Source organism: Meles meles, unplaced genomic scaffold, assembly GCF_922984935.1.
Source record: "Meles meles unplaced genomic scaffold, mMelMel3.1 paternal haplotype, whole genome shotgun sequence".
NCBI lineage: Eukaryota > Metazoa > Chordata > Mammalia > Carnivora > Mustelidae > Meles > Meles meles.
Genome location: NW_025721617.1, coordinates 46,992 through 64,638, shown reverse-complemented (window position 1 = coordinate 64,638; position 17,647 = coordinate 46,992). Strand labels below are relative to the sequence as shown.

General features: G+C 42.4%; 1 pseudogene; it reads left to right on the top strand.

Annotated features, from left to right (window-relative positions):
* Positions 1-680: 680 nt before the first annotated feature.
* Positions 681-1,636, top strand: LOC123936610 (annotated as a pseudogene).
* Positions 1,637-17,647: the final 16,011 nt, after the last annotated feature.

Below are 17,647 nucleotides of genomic sequence, written 5' to 3'. Positions count from 1 at the left end.
GCTAGTGGGTACTGTGCACAGAGAACAACTGCCATCCTAAATCCACCCCAGCTATAGCTATCTCCCAAAGCGTCCTCTCTTCAGAGAGCCTTGGAACATTCCTGCCCATGCCCACTGCAGTTACAGATGTACTGTCAGGCTACCCCACCCCATGAAGACAATCCCAGAAAACCTCAGCACCTGATACATCTCCACTCCAGCCACCCTCTGCAAAAAGAGCCCTGTGACAGCAGTTAGCTCTTAGCTTCACCCAATCTGCCGGGATGTCTTCAGTGTGAAGACCCTATGTTTCTTGTAGTATGACTTACACTAGCCAAGCTATGTTAACAACCCAGGTATCTCCCAGAGATTTTTGCATAAGGGCTGCCTTTCAGCCAACCACTTCCCTGCTTGCCTAGCCAAAAGTCCCACCTTCACCTCCCAGAAAGTCACAGCCCATAACCTGGTGCCTATGCACTCCAAGGCCTCTCTGGCACCTCTATGCTCACACACTCCAGAGCACTCCCACAAACTTCCCACCACCCCGTGGCTCTGCACTCCACCCACACCCCCAGAAAGCCCCCACCCAGACCCTGATTCCCACACACCTCTGGGCAGAGAAGAGCCTAGAAGTACTGGCAGATCCTGGTCCTCCTCCTTCTTGGTAGCAGCAGACTGCAGCCCTGGATCACAAAGTCAGCATGTGGGAGAAATTTCAGTTGGAAGAAGAACAAGATTCAGAAAATTGGTTTTCATGAACTTCGCAAGGTCACACAAGGATCACTGCACCATTCCAACCCCTTGAAAACTTGCTGTCTCTGATACTACCAATTAGAGAGCCATCTTTGCCTTAGCATCCAATGTTGTTCCAGCAGCACCATTGCAGGAGAGTACAAAACAAAGTTTTGTAGAAATGCTGAGATTTCATCATTTATAAATACACCACAGAGATAGTATAAGTTGCCCCTTCTACAGATCTATGAATTAGAAGCACATAACATTGAAACATGGAGGGAGTCTTAGCCCCCCAAAATACATAAGCCTTTAGTTAACATAGCTCCAGATCCAAGCCTTTTCTATGCTGTACACTTGCTGATTAAAAAAAAAAAATCCATGCCTTGCCAGTTATTCTATCAGTGGGAATGCACTTTATATACTTACCCTCAAAAGAATCCTGAAGTTTCCCAGCATTTTATGTCTGATATACCAAAGTCTACCTTCATGAAGCAGAACCCAGATGCCCTTGATTTTGGGACCCACCTCTATATCCCTTCATCCACCAGAACACTTCCATCAGGAAAGCCTTGAACATCTTTTTAGAAAGAAGGTTGCCAACCTTCGCTGTGGTGCATGAGTCAGGAGAAGCTGTAGACATTTATTCCAAGTCTGATGTAAAGTAACCTTGTTGCTGAGAAAACATAGAGTAACCTAGATATCACAGTGACCCAGGCCCTTAGCACTACTTACAGTGTCTTGAGGGTGTCATGAAGTGTAGTAAGCTGTGGATCCTGGGCTGATTACTGTGGGCTGATATCTGTGGGCTGCTGGTCACAACTGAAACAGAGAGCTCATGGGTGTGATTTCCCTGCCAGATAATAGGCAAGTCCTGATACTCATGTCCACAGGGGCCAGACAGAAGGAGAGAGAAGCAGAATGACCACTGTGCCTGAAGAAGCCCTTGGAGAAAATGTAGAGAAATATTCTGGGTCTGGCTCTAGATCATGAACACTGACCAAGACAAAAGACAGACAAATGGTTAACAATGTGTATCAGGGATTAGTCATGGTTATTTTTTTTTCCCAGCAAGGTTGAAACTGAGCATAAAAAGATTCAGTTTTCCATTAAAAGACTGTTTTCAGAGCTTTGAACAATTTCAGATATTGTATGTTGTCAAAGTGCTCTGTATCCTGAATTTTTTGATTGTTTTTCATCTCAAAGAATTCACTGGTCTGTAACAGGTAATATTAGATAAAAGTAGAACATGGCTTATTTGGACATTGTGTCTTATAACAACACACAGGGTATGTCATCACTGTGGCCAGTGGCAGCTGGAGGACACAGGGCTTGGGTGTGAAAGTCTTTGAAACTTTCTCAACCCATTTTCTTTTCCTTAGATTTGGGGAACTGCTGTAATTTGAATATAAATAATTCATTTGTAAAACTTAACGACAGTGTTAAGTGTCTGTTATGATCTGTAATGTAAAGAAGACTGCTTTATGATAGCCTTGTTAATTTTTACTTTCATGCAATATTTTACACATCTTTGCAGGTAAACTTAACTATACGCATTGATAAGCCATTGTTTGTTATTATAATTTCTACTTCCTCATTTAAGTTTGGACATGGAAAGGACAGGACTTCTAATATAGCCACTGTTGTAGTTTAAATGATGAAGTATCCAAAGCACGTGTGAAGACCTGCTCTATTAGAGTGGGAAACAGGCAGAAGTTTTGAGGAAAGACAGTGCTGGGAGTATGTCTTTTTTCTCATGTATTGAAATGTAAAGTCATGATGTCTGTATGCCTGCTAATGGGTTGTTATTGAAAAGTGTTATTATGGCATATGCACTTCTCATGGGGTTGAAGAGAAATAAGGTTTCATAATGTCAGTCCTCTGAATATGTCCACACTGTACATAGATATGAGTATAATGTGATATTTTTTCTTTTTGGGTTTTTTGCCAGATTGAAAAATTAATATAACTCCTACTGTCTACAACAAATAGATGAATGGATGAAGAGCAGGTGATATATTACAACAAATAGATGAATGGATAAAGAATAGGTGAAGATAGATAGATAGATAGATAGATATAGATATATGAAAATAACTAAGCCCAAAAATGATGACATCTTGCCATTTGGAACATGGATGGACACAGAGGGTATAAATTTAACAGAAATTGGTTAGACAGAGAAAAACAAATACCATAGGATTTCACTCCAATGTGGAATCTGAAAAGCAAAACAAATGAAAAACAAAACAAAACAAAAAGCAGAATCAGATGTATAAATATAAAGAACAAACTGATCTGCTAAAGGAGTTCTCAGAGGAGAAGAGAGTGGGGCATGGGAGAAATGGGTGAAGGGGAGTGGGAAACACAGGCTTCCCATTATGGAATGGACACGTGGTATAAAAGGCACAGCATAGGAGATATGGTCAATGTTATTGGAATATTGTCTCTGGCAAAGAATGGTAGCTACACTTCTGGTCAACACAGAATAAGGAAAAAAGTGTTCAATCGTATAATGTACATATGAAGCTAATATACTATTTCATGTCAACTATGCTTCAATTAAAAAAAAAATGAATCAGTGGTGCCTGGGTGGCTGAGTGGTTTAAGCCTCTGTCTTTGGCTCAGTTCGTGATCTCAGGGTCCTGGAATCAAGTCCCACATCTGGCTCTCTGCTCAGCAGGGGCCTGGTTCTCCCTCCCCCCTGCCTGCCTTTCTTCCTACTTGTGATCTCTCACTCTCTGTCCAAAAATCACAGTTGCAATTGCAGGGTCATAGGGAAGCTCTATTCTTAATTTGTAGAGGAATCTCCACACTGTTCTTCAAAGTGGCTGCACTAACTTGCATTCCCACCAACAGTGTAAGAGGGTTCCCCTTTCTCCACATCCTTTCCAACACACGTTGTTTCTTGTCTTGCTAATTTTGGCCATTCTAACTGGTGTCAGGTGGTATCTCAATGTTAGCTTCCCTATGACCCTGCAATTGCACTGCTGGGTATTTACCCCAAAGATACGGATGTAGTGAAAAGAAGGGCCATCTGTACCCCAATGTTTATTGCAGCAATGGCCACGGTCGCCAAACTGTGGAAAGAACCAAGATGACCTTCAACGGATGAATGGATAGGAAGATGTGGTACATATACACAATGGAGTATTATGCCTCCATCAGAAAGGATGAATACCCAACTTTTGTAGCAACATGGATGGGACTGGAAGAGATTATGCTGAGCGAAATAAGTCAAGCAGAGAGAGTCAAGTATCATATGGTTTCACTTATTTGTGGAGCATAACAAAGAACACGGAGGACGGGGCACCTGGGTGGCTCAGTGGGTTAAAGCCTCTGCCTTCGGCTCAGGTCATGATCCCAGGGTCCTGGGATTGAGCCCCACATCAGGCTCTCTGCTCTGCGGGGAGCCTGCTTCCTCCTCTCTCTCTGCCTGCCTCTCTGCCTAGTTGTGATTTCTCTCTGTCAAATAAATAAAATATTAAAAAAAAAAAAAGAAAAAGAACACGGAGGACATGGGGAGATAGAGAGGAGAGAGAGTTGAGGGAAACTGGAAGGGGAGATGAACCATGAGAGACTATGGACTCTGAAAAACAACCAGAGGGTTTTGAAGGGGCGGGGGGGGGGTGCGGTGGGAGGTTGAGGAACCACGTGGTGGGTAATAGGGAGGGCAGGTACTGCATGGAGCACTGGGTGTGGTGCAAAAACAATGAACACTGTTATGCTGAAAATAAACAAAAAGAAAAAAAAAAAGCACAGATGGAGCTGTCTCCTCCCAGACCAGATACATAGGCTCTGAAGCTCAGAGTAGAGACGATTAAGGAGCAGAAATTTGCACTCTGAACAGGGGGAGGGATAACTGGGCTTCCCTGTGAGAGAAGAAGATCATGTGGTTTAGGACTGAACACCAACCAAAGGGATACACAGGAAAAAGCTGTCAAAGGAAACTGAAACGGAAATCAACAAAGAAAGAACTGGAAGTAAATTTGTCACAGAAGTGAAGGGCAGAGTCTCCCCAAGTGACTAGTGTTACCTGCAGCCCCAAGACAGGCTGAGTGAGGCCAGTTCCATCTGAATTGCATTTGGGTCCTCATGACTCTCAGACAAACCCAATTCTGTTATGTATATATATGTATACATACATATATACTTTCTACTAATTTTTAAGAAGATTATATATTAGATTAAAATCTGTGCTCACTGTTTCAATAAGCAATAATTAATTAATAAGTAATAAGAAAAAGTTATAAGTAGTTAATGGGACCTTCCTCTGGTGCCAGTCCCCACTGGCACCACGCAAATATGGAAGGGTCCTGAAGACTTTTTTTTTTTTAATTTTAGGGTTAGAATTTTGTGATGCATCAGTTGCATAGAATACCCAGTGCTCATTCAATCAAGTGCCCTCCTTAATGCCTATCCTTAGTTACCCCATCCTCCACCCACTTCCCTTCTCACAACCCCATTTGTTCCCTAGTTAAGAGTCTGTCATGGTATTTCTTCCCTTTCTGATTTCATCTTATTTTTCCCCTCCCTTTCCCTATTGCCATCGGTTTTGTTTCTTAAATTCCACATATGAGTGAAATCCTATAGCATTTGTCTTTCATCAACTTATTTCACTTAGCATAATAGTCTTTAGGTACCATTGTGAATGGTAAGATATCATTCTCTTGATGGCTGAGTTATATTCCATTATATGCATATAACATTATCTTCTTTATCCAGACTTTAAAAATTTCTGATTTTGCAGCCCAATGGTTATAATACTTTGTGGCAGACTCTCCAAGTAGACTCTCTCTCCTCGACTGTGTCCTCAACTATATCAGACCTGAATCAACTCTCCACACCTCTTCCCTTCCAAATGGTGGTCGCTTTTTTACTTATAGCCTTGTGGAATTTGTTTTATAACATCTTTGATTGATTTCTTGGGAGTTAAGAATAGTCTGATAAGCATGTAATTGTATTTGAGGAAAGAGACAATCTTAACTCCTCTCCCAGAACTTTCTGACTGGATGCTGCACACTAAGGCTGTGAACCTGGGGACAGGCTAGATTTTGTTGCCCCCTTCTAGGAGAGCTGAATGTCGTTTAGGCAAGGAGATCATGACTTGTGACACAGATTTGTCCTTTCTAGGTTTAGGTTTATTGTGGGAAGATGTGTGAAACATAACGCCTACCATTTTCTCCACTTACATTTAAGCTGTGATGGATGAGTTGAGGGTAGCACTTGCTCTAGTGCTATGTTGTCTGACTTACCCCACAACTGTGATTTTTCTATGATGTTTATGTGACCTTTTCATGGGGTCTAATTGCCCATGTCCTCATTAACATCGGTGTTAGTGTTTTAGCGAATGATGACAATGAGTGACACATTTAACTTTGTACTGTTTGAGTCTTTCAGGGTCTCCATGATCTCCCTATCATATGAATTTTTCAACTTGAAGGAAAGTTTACCTGGTTTCCTTTAAAACGTGGTTTCCAGGAAATGATGTCATGAGGGTCACTAAGAAATCCTTCAGTCATCAGCCATCCAAACTGCCTGGTGATTGGCCACCCAAATAAGGCCAACATGAAAGTGCCCTGGAGATTGGATAGGGAATGTTTTTGACATCATAAGAAGACACTGTGATGTACCAGGGCTGTTATAAAAGGACATCTGCAGCCCAGGTTGCACTGAGGAGGGAGATAGTGTTTTAGCCATAACTCTTCCTCGCTTTCTCTGCCCTGTTCTCTTCCTCTGTTCATGGCAAGCACCCTGCCCATTCCTCCTTCCTTGGGCCTCCCACCAACACTCTCACACCACCTTCATGTTTGTGTTTATGTTTGTGCCCCTCTGTGGTCCTGAGAGTCCTCAAAGCAGTACCCAGTAACTCCTGGACCCATTTCCCATTGTGTGGATGGCCCATCTTCTCAGGGACACATTCCACTTTGTATATGGGATTGGGGCACTGTAAATCAGAGTACTGTAGATTTTCAGCTGGGTTCCACATCTCTGGGATCAAATCTGGGTTCAGCACAGGAAAGCTGAGTCCATGTCCTGAGGGAACACTGGGCCTACTATTATTCCAGAGCCCTCAAACACAGCTCAGCACAGGGAACATGAATGCTCTAAGCATCTGGCCATCCTGATGTTCACAATGTCTCCAGACAAAAGGAAGAGAGGAAATTTCATGAAACATGTATTGGGAGAAGGAATCACCACATCTCTAGACATAGTATGAGTCCTTGGAACACATGTCCTCAGACCACAAGCAGTCTGACCCAGCTTAGCAGTGGACACACTAATTCCACAGACTGCTGGCCAACCAGGAGCCTACAGACCACACACACTTGAACACAGTATACCACAGGCAAATTCAGACCCCAGAACAGAGAACCCACCAGGAACTCTGTGAGTGGAAACCTTCTGAATGCATTTGAAACTGGGCAGATGAGTCATACAGACACTGGTTGGACAAGGAGTCCTCATAACACACCTTGCCAATCCAGGCAGCACAAAGCAAGTATGTCTAGAGAACACCAAGCTTGCCAAGTGCCAAGAATCTATCAATCCTGCATCCCAGGTCAGTACTGGGAAAACGATTCACCTGAACAGCAGCATCAACATATACCCTTGGACATGGAGACCAAGAAAGAGCCTTGGGCTGGGCCAAAATGGCACTTGATGAACCAGCTCACCAATCGCCTATTGACATAGAGACCAACAAATCATCTCTCTTGTAGGCCAAATAGGAACTTGTATAGAAGGTTCACCATGTACCCTTACATCTGGGCACTGATAAGACAGCTCTGTGATAGGTCAAGAGGACAACTATACAGCAGGCTTACCACTTGTATTTTGATATCAATAGTAACTCAGTTCTGTACTCAGCCAAGTAGGCACCTGGAGAGTGAGATCATTATGTGCCCCTGGACTCAGAAACCAAAAACTCATCTCTATCCTGGGCCAAGGAGGTACCTGGACAAATGATTCATCATGTGTTGTACAACTAGAGACCAACAAAGTATATCAGGTCTAGGTCAAAGACTCACTGGGACCAGTTTTTCACAAAGTGCATAACTCTACTCTCTATTAGGCCAAAGAGGCACCTTCACAGCAGGCTTACCATGTGTCCTTAGACCTTGAAACATAGAACAGATCTCTGAGCACTTGGAAAGCAGGATCACTGTCTGCCCTTCAAACTCAAGACCAACAAATCATGTCTGTGCGTCGGCCAACCAGACACCTTGATAGTGGCCTCATCATTGGCCTTTGAAACTGGAGACCAACAACTTAGCTGTCTGATAAGGCAAGCAGGCACCTGGACAGATGAACTAAATAAATTCTCAAAATGATTTATAAGTTATTTCCTTTATTGTGTGTATGTTATTGACTGACATACTTATCAATATAGTCTGGGGGAAATTTGGAGAAATTTTTAATGCTCATTCAGAAGCACATATGCATTGGTGAACTGTCGCTTCATTTGTGATATAACACTCAGTGAGAAATTTCACCAAGGAGGGTATAATTGGTTCTTTGTTATTTTTTTTCAAAATGAAAAACAAACAAACAAACAAAACACAAAAGAAACAAGCAAACAACAACAAAAACGATCTTTCTTATTTTGTGTCATTAGCCAAGACTGGTTACAGAAACAACATGAAAATTGCACAACACTGAAGACAACAGTCATCCATACAAGGTGCTGCTTAAAATATAACATTTCTGTAACACCACATGTCTGGAAGAAGTTAAGTATCTTCCTGGTGAAAGTGATTAGAACTGCATGAGTCTAAGTCATCCCTGAACTGTATGACTCCCTCCATTGGTCATCTAGATGCCACCCGTGTAGAACCATAATGCTTCCCAATTATGGACTTGACTAAGATATTCTTATTCACACTAACCTTTGGAAGCACAATCATTCCCTTGTCAGCATAGGCAATCATATTTTCATGCCTCTCTTTCAGAGTCTAAGGGCCTACTCAGCAACACTGACCATTGTCTCCCAGACTACTAATTCTGGGCATTTTCATAGACTAAAAGTACTGAGCTCTCAATGCCAAAGCCTGGCATGCAACAGGTACTCAAAGCTGAGTAACATGGAAAAATACATGGATAAACCACTACATCTTCTATAATGGGATACTGACAAGTCTCCAGTTTGAATCTGTGTCCCAAGTGTGAGGTTCCTGTGGGCTGAACTAGCATTTCAGCATCTGGTTCCTTGTCTTATCCCTTACATCCCACACCATAGGAAATTCTTGACCAAGGGAGACACTATTAAATTAATGCCTATGGAATGAGTGAACATACTCTTACTTTGCTCACTTCATAATTTCCAACTGTGAAAACATACCAAGGATTTATTATCAGTCCAGAAAAAAACAAAAAAACATTACCAAAGAGTACAGGCTCCTTCTGCTTCCTTGCTCAGACTCACAGCCTCTCCAGCAGTGGTTCTCAGAGCACCCTCTTTTTCACAGTAAGAACCCTTGGGATTTCCAGCTGCAAATCCTCCTTCACAATCAGCATGATTTCCTTCTTGAGTTTTCATCACCCCCGGGACTCCCTGCTTAGCAGCTGCCTGATCCCACAGAGACTCACCCCTGCCAATATCAGCTGAATAGACACTTAACCACTTGTCAAGGACCATATTATGTATCAAAGAGTTATTGTCATTGATGATAAAAAGCTATGACCACAGGGAAAATTATTCTCAATGAAAATAGAACCAAGGACTTGCTTCTTCCCTTAACAAATATACGTGACTTGAAGACAGAATGTAAGTTGTGAAAATGGTTAAAACTGGTTTCATGAGAACCATCGTTAATGATGACTATAGTTAATCATATTTGATTGTATAATGTACATTGTATTGCATATTTGAATGGTTCTATAACAAAAGATCTTAAATTTCTTATCACAATGAAACATGTAACTCTGGGAGATCTGTTATCCAGAAGTAAGTGGTGATCATTTCACAATATATACATATATCACTCTGATATACACCTGAAAGAAATAGAATGTTTCATGTTAATTATATATCAATTTTTAAAATAACTGAATAAACTGCAATTGGCAAAATGTCGTCTCTGCCACCTGAAGTAATCGCTTTTGCACATGCACTTGTAGGTGAATCATGAAAAGTGGAAGTCAAAGGAAAGGACTCTGGTTCTGTACTCCTCTGTGGAGTGTTCCCTGAGTTTCATTGATTTAAGAGCAGTTTGCATTGATTTAAGAGCAGCAATTTTCCAAACTGGAAGGGGAGGGCCTGGTGGTATAGCATGTATGACTGCATGTTTCAATCTAACAGTGTATATAATCCTCCTTTGCTCTAAACAAATCATAATCATTCCTTGAAAGGCATGAAAGCCTCCTCTCCGACCTAGGCTGCCCTGTCTCTTCTTTTTCCCAGCTAATCTGTGCAATATCCACACCTCAAGACTCAGTCCAATACCCAACACTTTTTGTTTTCTCTTCTGGTCAGTTCACAACAACCACTGTCTGCTTCACTTGGCTGGCATTGTAGTGAATATTGTTGTAGTCTCCAATCCCACTTACTAGTTCTTTGTCACATCATTATGTTGGTTTGCTTTCTGTGCTTTATCTCCTAAAAGCAATGATACTTCAAGTTTTTAATGGTTTGCCTAGGAAGATATGAACATACACAGTACATCATTTGCTATACAAAACAATTTTCTTAGCAAAAGTAAAGATGAATTTAAGTGTAATTTAAGTTACAATTCACACAACTATTGCAATGAAATACATAAGTGGTAGGGCTCACCTCAGATTCACCCCATGAACTTAAAAATACACTTATTTCTCCCTAAAGTGAAAATTAAGGCAGTTCTTCAAATTTCTTCATTATATCTTCACAAGATCACCTTCAAACCAGTATCCTTCTTTAGAAAACAGATTGAGAGCCCAATGTCAAGGTAGAGCAATATATTCTCACAACATGCTATCATTTACAACCTCAAGAACTACTGGCATTACAAGTTCCCCTATGTACCTCAAATTTTAAAGAAAACTCAGTAGCAGAGTTTTTAAATCAACTGTATTTATTTGAATTAATTTTAATTAACATATCCAGCATTATTAGTTTCAGAGGTAGAGCTCAGTGATTCAAAATTTGCACATAACACCTATTGCTCATTACATCCCTCCTTAATGCTTGTCACTCAGTTATTCCCCAATAACATCCCCTCCAACACCCTCAGTTTGTTCCTGACAGTTAAGAGTCTCTTATGGTTTTCCTCCCTCTCTGATTTCCTTTTTTTTTTAATTTTTCCTTCCCTTACCTTGTGCTAACCTTTTATTTATTAAATTCCACATATGACTAAAATCATACGGTATTTATCTTTACCTGACTGACTTATCTTACCTACCATAACACCTCTATTTCCATCCCTGTTTTTTTAAAGATTTTATTTATTTATTTGACAGAGAGAGAAATCAGAAGTAGGCAGAACAGCAGCAGAGAGAGAGGTGGAAGCAGGCTTTCCGCTGAGCAGAGAGCATGATGTGGGGCTCGCTCCCAGGGCCCTGGGATCATGACCTGAGCCGAAGGTAGAGACTTTAACTCACTAAGCCACCCAGGAGTCCCCATCCATATGGTTTGTAATGTCATGATATCCTTTTTGAGGGTGTAGTAATATTCCATTGTGTATAAACAAAAGACCAACAAACACATGAGAAAATGTTCAACATCCCTCAGCACCAGGGAAATACAAATCAAAACCATGATTTGAGAGTACCTCACACCGGTCAGATTGGCTAAAATTAACAAGACAGGAAAGAACATTTGATGTTGAGGATGAAAAGAAAGGGGAACCTTCTTTCAGTGTGGGTGGGAATGCCAGGTGGTACAGCAAATCTGGAAACAGTATGAAGGTTGCTCATAAAGTCAAAAATATACATACTCAGGCTTCTAGATGGTTCAGTCAGTTACCACCTGTCTTTGGCTCAGGTCATGATCCCAGATCAAGCACCAGCATGAGCTCCCTGCTCAGCCATGAGTGTGAGTCTCCCTCTTTCCCTTCCTCACTCATAGTGTCTTTCTCACATAAATAAAATAAAACTTAAAGGAAAGTAGAACTATTCTATGACCCAACACCAGCTCTACTATGTATTTATCCAAAGGATAGAAACATAAGGGTTAATTTTTATAGGAGAAGTGTCCACAATTGTCAAAGTATATAAAGTACTCAGATATCCAGAAACACATGAATGGAGAAAGAAGATAAGGCAGTTTTAAGCTCATCTTTCCTACTTAACCCTTACACTCCACCTAGTGGAGCAGAATCCAATCCATTTGGATTCTCCAGAGATCTTTCCTCTTTCAGCTCTTTGGATTCTAGGGTACCAGGAGGAGGAAGGAAAGTTGGCATTTTTAGCATCTGGTGGAGGGCCAAAAGCATTCATAGTCTGTATTACCAATACCCATGAACAAACGCCAACCACCACTCCTTTTTTGCCACTTTTCCCTATTTTAAGTTAAAAGAAGGAAGCAGAAAACACCAGCGGATGCCCCACACCACTTATTTCAGCTAAGGACTGAAACTGGAGCTTGCCCCCAGCCCTTTCTACAACAGCTACAACCAGAAGACAGTGACAAACTTAGTGGAGACCAAACAGCTCTGAAATGTGAGTCCATGGAAGTGGCTCTGTTTCCTGTACTCACTCATGACTGCATCTGGTTATGACAGTTAGTAGTCTCAGCAGTAATGATCACCAGACCTTCCTTTTATTCCGTTTTCACCTGAAGTTATATACAGAGTTATAATGTAAGTGGATAAAGGCATAGATAAGGTGAAGCACATTCTATGAACTTTAATCAATGACTAGAGACTGTAAAATGAAGAGGATGACCCCAATAGAGTTCTCCCAATCCTATTAAATGCTCACACCAAACAGGCAGGTAACTGTGGTGCTGGCCCAGGTGTACTCAGGTCCTCTGGCTTCCTGCCTTTACCATCTCCCCAAGAGGACAGGAAGAGAGGATTTAGCTAATACATCCCTGTGAAGGTCCTGGTGTGAGGGATGAGCTGGTTAAACCCCTCAGATACTGGGGAGATCCACCCCCGCCAACCATTGAGCACTTCCTCTGCTCAGCTTGGGCACTGGTCATAAATTGGTCAGCTGGACCAGGTAGGAACTGGGGGTGGGGAGATGAGTTACTACTGGTTGTCTGCAGGACACCTGTCCTGCCACACATGACAGCTAGCCCTATGGGGAGAAGTGGACACAGGGGAGATACATGCCTGATATTAAATAAAAGACAAATGTCTTCTGCCAGCCAGTCTGATGTCCTGAGGTTCATTCAGGACCCCTGGGAGTCCACACCTGAGAACTTACCTGTTCCTGGAATGATTGGGCTCCTCTCAGCAAGCTGGCACCCTAGCAGAGGAGCAAGAGGTTGGGCAGCAAAGGTACAGGGAACCTGGCGTACCAGGAAGAAGGAGATAGAAGGAATGGGTGATGAACCCATTCCCTCCATCCCCTTGCCCTGGGGGCCCACTAGGACGATGTGCAAACTCCTTGTCCAGCAGTGCCTGGCAATCCTTGGCATCAGCTGTGCACACTCACTGCAGTCCACATTCACATTGTCAGCCACGTTGTCCTCTTCACACCAACCAAGCTCCTCCAGGCCACAGGCCTAGCTGTGTAGAGCCTGGGCAATGCCGCTCAGTGGCACATCCTGGAGAGCAACTGGCCCTGGTCCGTGCTGGAGGGTCTCAGAGTCCCTGTATTGTGGGTTCTCAGGAAGCTCCCCAACTGCCCCAGGGCCCAAGTTTCTGTGTTGCCTGCTGCTCTCCTCCATATCCAGAGCTCTTGCTGAGCTGGGGCCCGCTGTGCTGCTGGGAACAGGGATGTTGGGCTTGGATATTGCGGGGAGAAGGTTGTAGCACTCTTTCTAAGCAGATCTCTCTATTTGTTCCCTAAGAAGGAATTCCAGGAGTTTTGTCAGCTTCCTGCCAGACCCCTCCCCACTCTCAGTGCTTCCCCAACTGAGATGTCACTTTCCAATTGCTCTTTTCTCTGTGAAATCCTCTCTGTCCTGCTTCTCCTTCTGGCTCTGCCACCTCCCTTGGGACTCCCTTTTCTGGTTCTTGGCTTTGTCACTTGCACATCCTTCAGTATCAGTTCAAATAAAGAAAAATAAATGCATGAAATACATACATATGATGCATAGAAATTCTTTCTCATTGGGGAGAAACAGTTATTTACTGACCTGTTCTACTTGCTGGAGATTGAGTGGGAAGGAACAGCTACTGAGCTCCTGCCCTCAGGAACGCCCACTCTTCCTGGTTCCTGATAGACTTTCACAAATTTTTGTTCCCAGGTTACAGATCGCATTTTGATGAATGATCAAAACCACTTAGTTCGATTTACAATTAAAAGTTGCTGGTAGTATAAGAGACTATGGACTCTGAAAAACAACCTGAGGGTTTTGAAGGGGCGGGGTGGGAGGTTGGGGGAACCAGGTGGTGGGTAATGGGGAGGGCACGTATTGCATGGAGCACTGGGTGTTGTGCAAAAACAATGAATACTGTTATGCTGAAAAAAATAAATAAATTTATAAATGAAAGATAAAGAAAAAAAAGTTGCTGGTAGTTGAAGGCAATATTTGCCAATTTTGAGTAGATTTTAATTTCAGGGGGGTCTTATGTATAAATTCAAGTCTGAAAATAATAGCTGGAGGTACAAAATACCAATGTGTTGTTTCCAGCAGAAAATCAATAATTAAACATGATTAGCAATAATAATTTCCAAAATGAACTTTTTGGTTTGTTGTTGACTAACATACATCAGGAAATGAATCAGACTTTTTAATTTTTTTTTTAAATCAAGTCAGCCTGTTTCTTTGTTAGAAACATATTTTGGTGTTGCTATCAGAGAGAGAAATAGAAATAGTTTGTTAAAGCAGTTTTTTAGTTATGAGCCATGAACTCAGTTATGAGGTCAGAGCCATGATCACAGAAACATATAAAACCAACACACACAATCTATGTCAGATGCTCCAGTCAATTAGGAACAGGGATATGGGGAAAAGAGGAAAAGAAAGGGAAGCAGGAGGCATCTAGACATAGGAGATATTTAAGCACATTTAAGGAAATGCTACACTTAGTTTCATCTCTTTTTCACATGTTTATGCTCAAGACATTAAAGCCTCTTGGCGTGTTTCTGTGACAGGAACACACCTCAGGGGAGCCCTTGGCATACCTGCTCCTGAAGGTATGAAATTCAAGTGGAACTCACTGGGTAGATGAAAAATCCCCTCCCTGTACTTCCCTGAGCACGGAAAGCATTCCTGGGGAAGGACAAGTGCTTCAGTTACTGCCTTAAAACCCCAGGCCTGTCCACTGGTGCTCATCATGAAATCCTTTTTAGTCTCAGGGATCTAAACCTGAAAATGTTCCCAGCATGGATAGAGTCAAGGGCATTTCAGGTTTCATCAGTTCCCTTTAAAAATTCGCTAATCCCCATGTCCTCATATCAGGGAGATCATATGATAGTTGTCTTTCTCCGATTGACTTATTTCACTAAGCATGATACCCTCTAGTTCCATCCACGTCATCGCAAATGGCAAGATTTCATTTCTTTTGATGGCTGCATAGTATTCCATTGTGTATATATACCACTTCTTCTTTATCTAGTCATCTGTTGATGGACATCTAGGTTCTTTCCATAGTTTGGCTATTGTAGACATTGCTGCTATAAACATTCGGGTACACGTGCCCCTTCGGATCACTACATTTGTATCTATAGGGTAAATACCCAGTAGTGCAATTGCTGGGTCATAGGGTAGTTCTATTTTCAACATTTTGAGGAACCTCCATGCTGTTTTCCAGAGTGGTTGCACCAGCATGCATTCCCACCAACAGTGGAGGAGGGTTCCCCTTTCTCCACATCCTCGCCAGCATCTGTCATTTCCTGACTTGTTCATTTTCGCCATTCTGACTGGTGTGAGGTGATATCTCATTGTGGTTTTGATTTGTATTTCCCTGATGCCGAGTGATGTGGAGCACGTTTTCATGTATCTGTTGGCCATCTGGATGTCTTCTTTGCAGAAATGTCTGTTCATGTCCTCTGCCCATTTCTTGATTGGATTCTTTGCTCTTTGGGTGTTGAGTTTGCTAAGTTCCTTATAGATTTTGGATACTAGCCCTTTATCTGATAAGTCATTTGCAAATATCTTCTCCCATTCTGTCAGTTGTCTTTTGGTTTTGTTAACTGTTTCCTTTGCTGTGCAAAAGCTTTTGATCTTGATGAAATCCCAATAGTTCATTTTTGCCCTTGCTTCCCTTGCCTTTGCTGATGTTCCTAGGAAGATGTTGCTGTGGCTAAGGTCAAAGAGGTTGCTGCCTGCGTTCTCCTCAAGGATTTTGATGGGTTAGGGGGATAGGAGAAGAATAAATGAAACGAGATGGGATTGGGAGGGTGACAAACCATAAATGACTCTTAATCTCACAAAACAAACTGGGGGTTGCTGGGTGGAAGCTGGTGAAACAGGCAAACATGTTTTGGCTTATTTTGGAATTTACAAGGATTATTCCTTCTCCTTGCCAGACATTAATAGCTATTGTCTGCCTAGCGTCCCAGTTCCCTACCTTCTTCTGCCAAAAAAAAAAAAAAAAAGAAAGAAAAAAAAAAAAAAAAAGAAAATCAGCCACTGAATCCCACCCCTTGGCCACAGGGCCAGGAGTAAAGCTGTGAGCTAGGACAGGTCATCTAGAACATTCCTTGGAAATTCAGATGTGACTACTTAGAGAGGATAGCCTCCTTTTTGCTAGAGTCCTAACCTGAGACTAGTAAGCCTACAAAGGCTGCCTGTCAAGCTTCTCACTGCCTAAAGAAGCTCATCTGTAGGCCAAGATAAAGCTTCAGTTCAAATTACTAGAGTTTCTGTCACTTTCACCTGAAAGAATTCTGGTTGGCATAGTCTAATCTTACAAAGGAGGGAAGAGAAGCCCAGACAGGAATCAAGCACTCCTGGTCATGGCAAGGAGAGCCCAGGACTCCCAAAATCCACTCCTGCCCTTCTGCTGGGCCACATCCAGTTCCTCTGCCTGGGCTTAGAGGGGGCCAGGCACAACATCCAGAGTTTACCCCCAGGAAGATGAAGGACCAAATCTTCAATGCATCCCCTCTTGGTCCACTCCATCCCTTCTTCTGCCTCCCACCCCATGCCCTGTAGTCACAGTGACAGAAAAGACTACACCACTACTAGTGGTCTCCTAAAAATTACCAAGACTGAGAACCCAGCCATTATTCTGAACCCTGCCTCTGGTTTATACTTCTACTCCTTTAATAAAGAACTTGAGTGATGAAGTCCTGCCTTTATTTAAGCAGTGCTTCCTGTCTGCTTTGCTATGTCTCCTGCTGAAAACTCCCACCTGTGTTGCAAACATCTCAGTTGGTCTGGCTACTCCTCCTGTGAGGAAGGTGAAAGTGGAGTGAGAAAGAAGCAGAGATGTTTCTCCAGATCCCTGGAGCTGGATCAAGACAGGCCTGTCATGATTCACACTTCAGTGGAAGGGGCCCTGGGCTTGCCTCCTGGCTTAAGCAACAACTGACTACTGTGACATGGGCCACCTTCCTTCCTGCCCCAACCTTGTGTCCTTCCTCTGTGAAATGTAGAGGCTAGTGATGCTTATTTCAGAGGGACTGTGAGCATTCTGTGAGATTCCTGTCTTCACAGGACCTAACGTAGGTCTGGGAACATTGCAGGTCCTGGGTTAAGGCTCATTTTCTCCTCCTTCGTGTTTCAGCTGATTAGAAAAAGGATGTTTCACATGACTCATGAGCCTACCTGCTCCCAAGTAAGTTAGGTGGAATTATCACATCTTCTCATGCACCAATATACATAAGATGAATGTGCAATACTATTAGAATAATTAACAGTCTAATTACTGTTCTAACATTCAAGCTGGCACCAAAC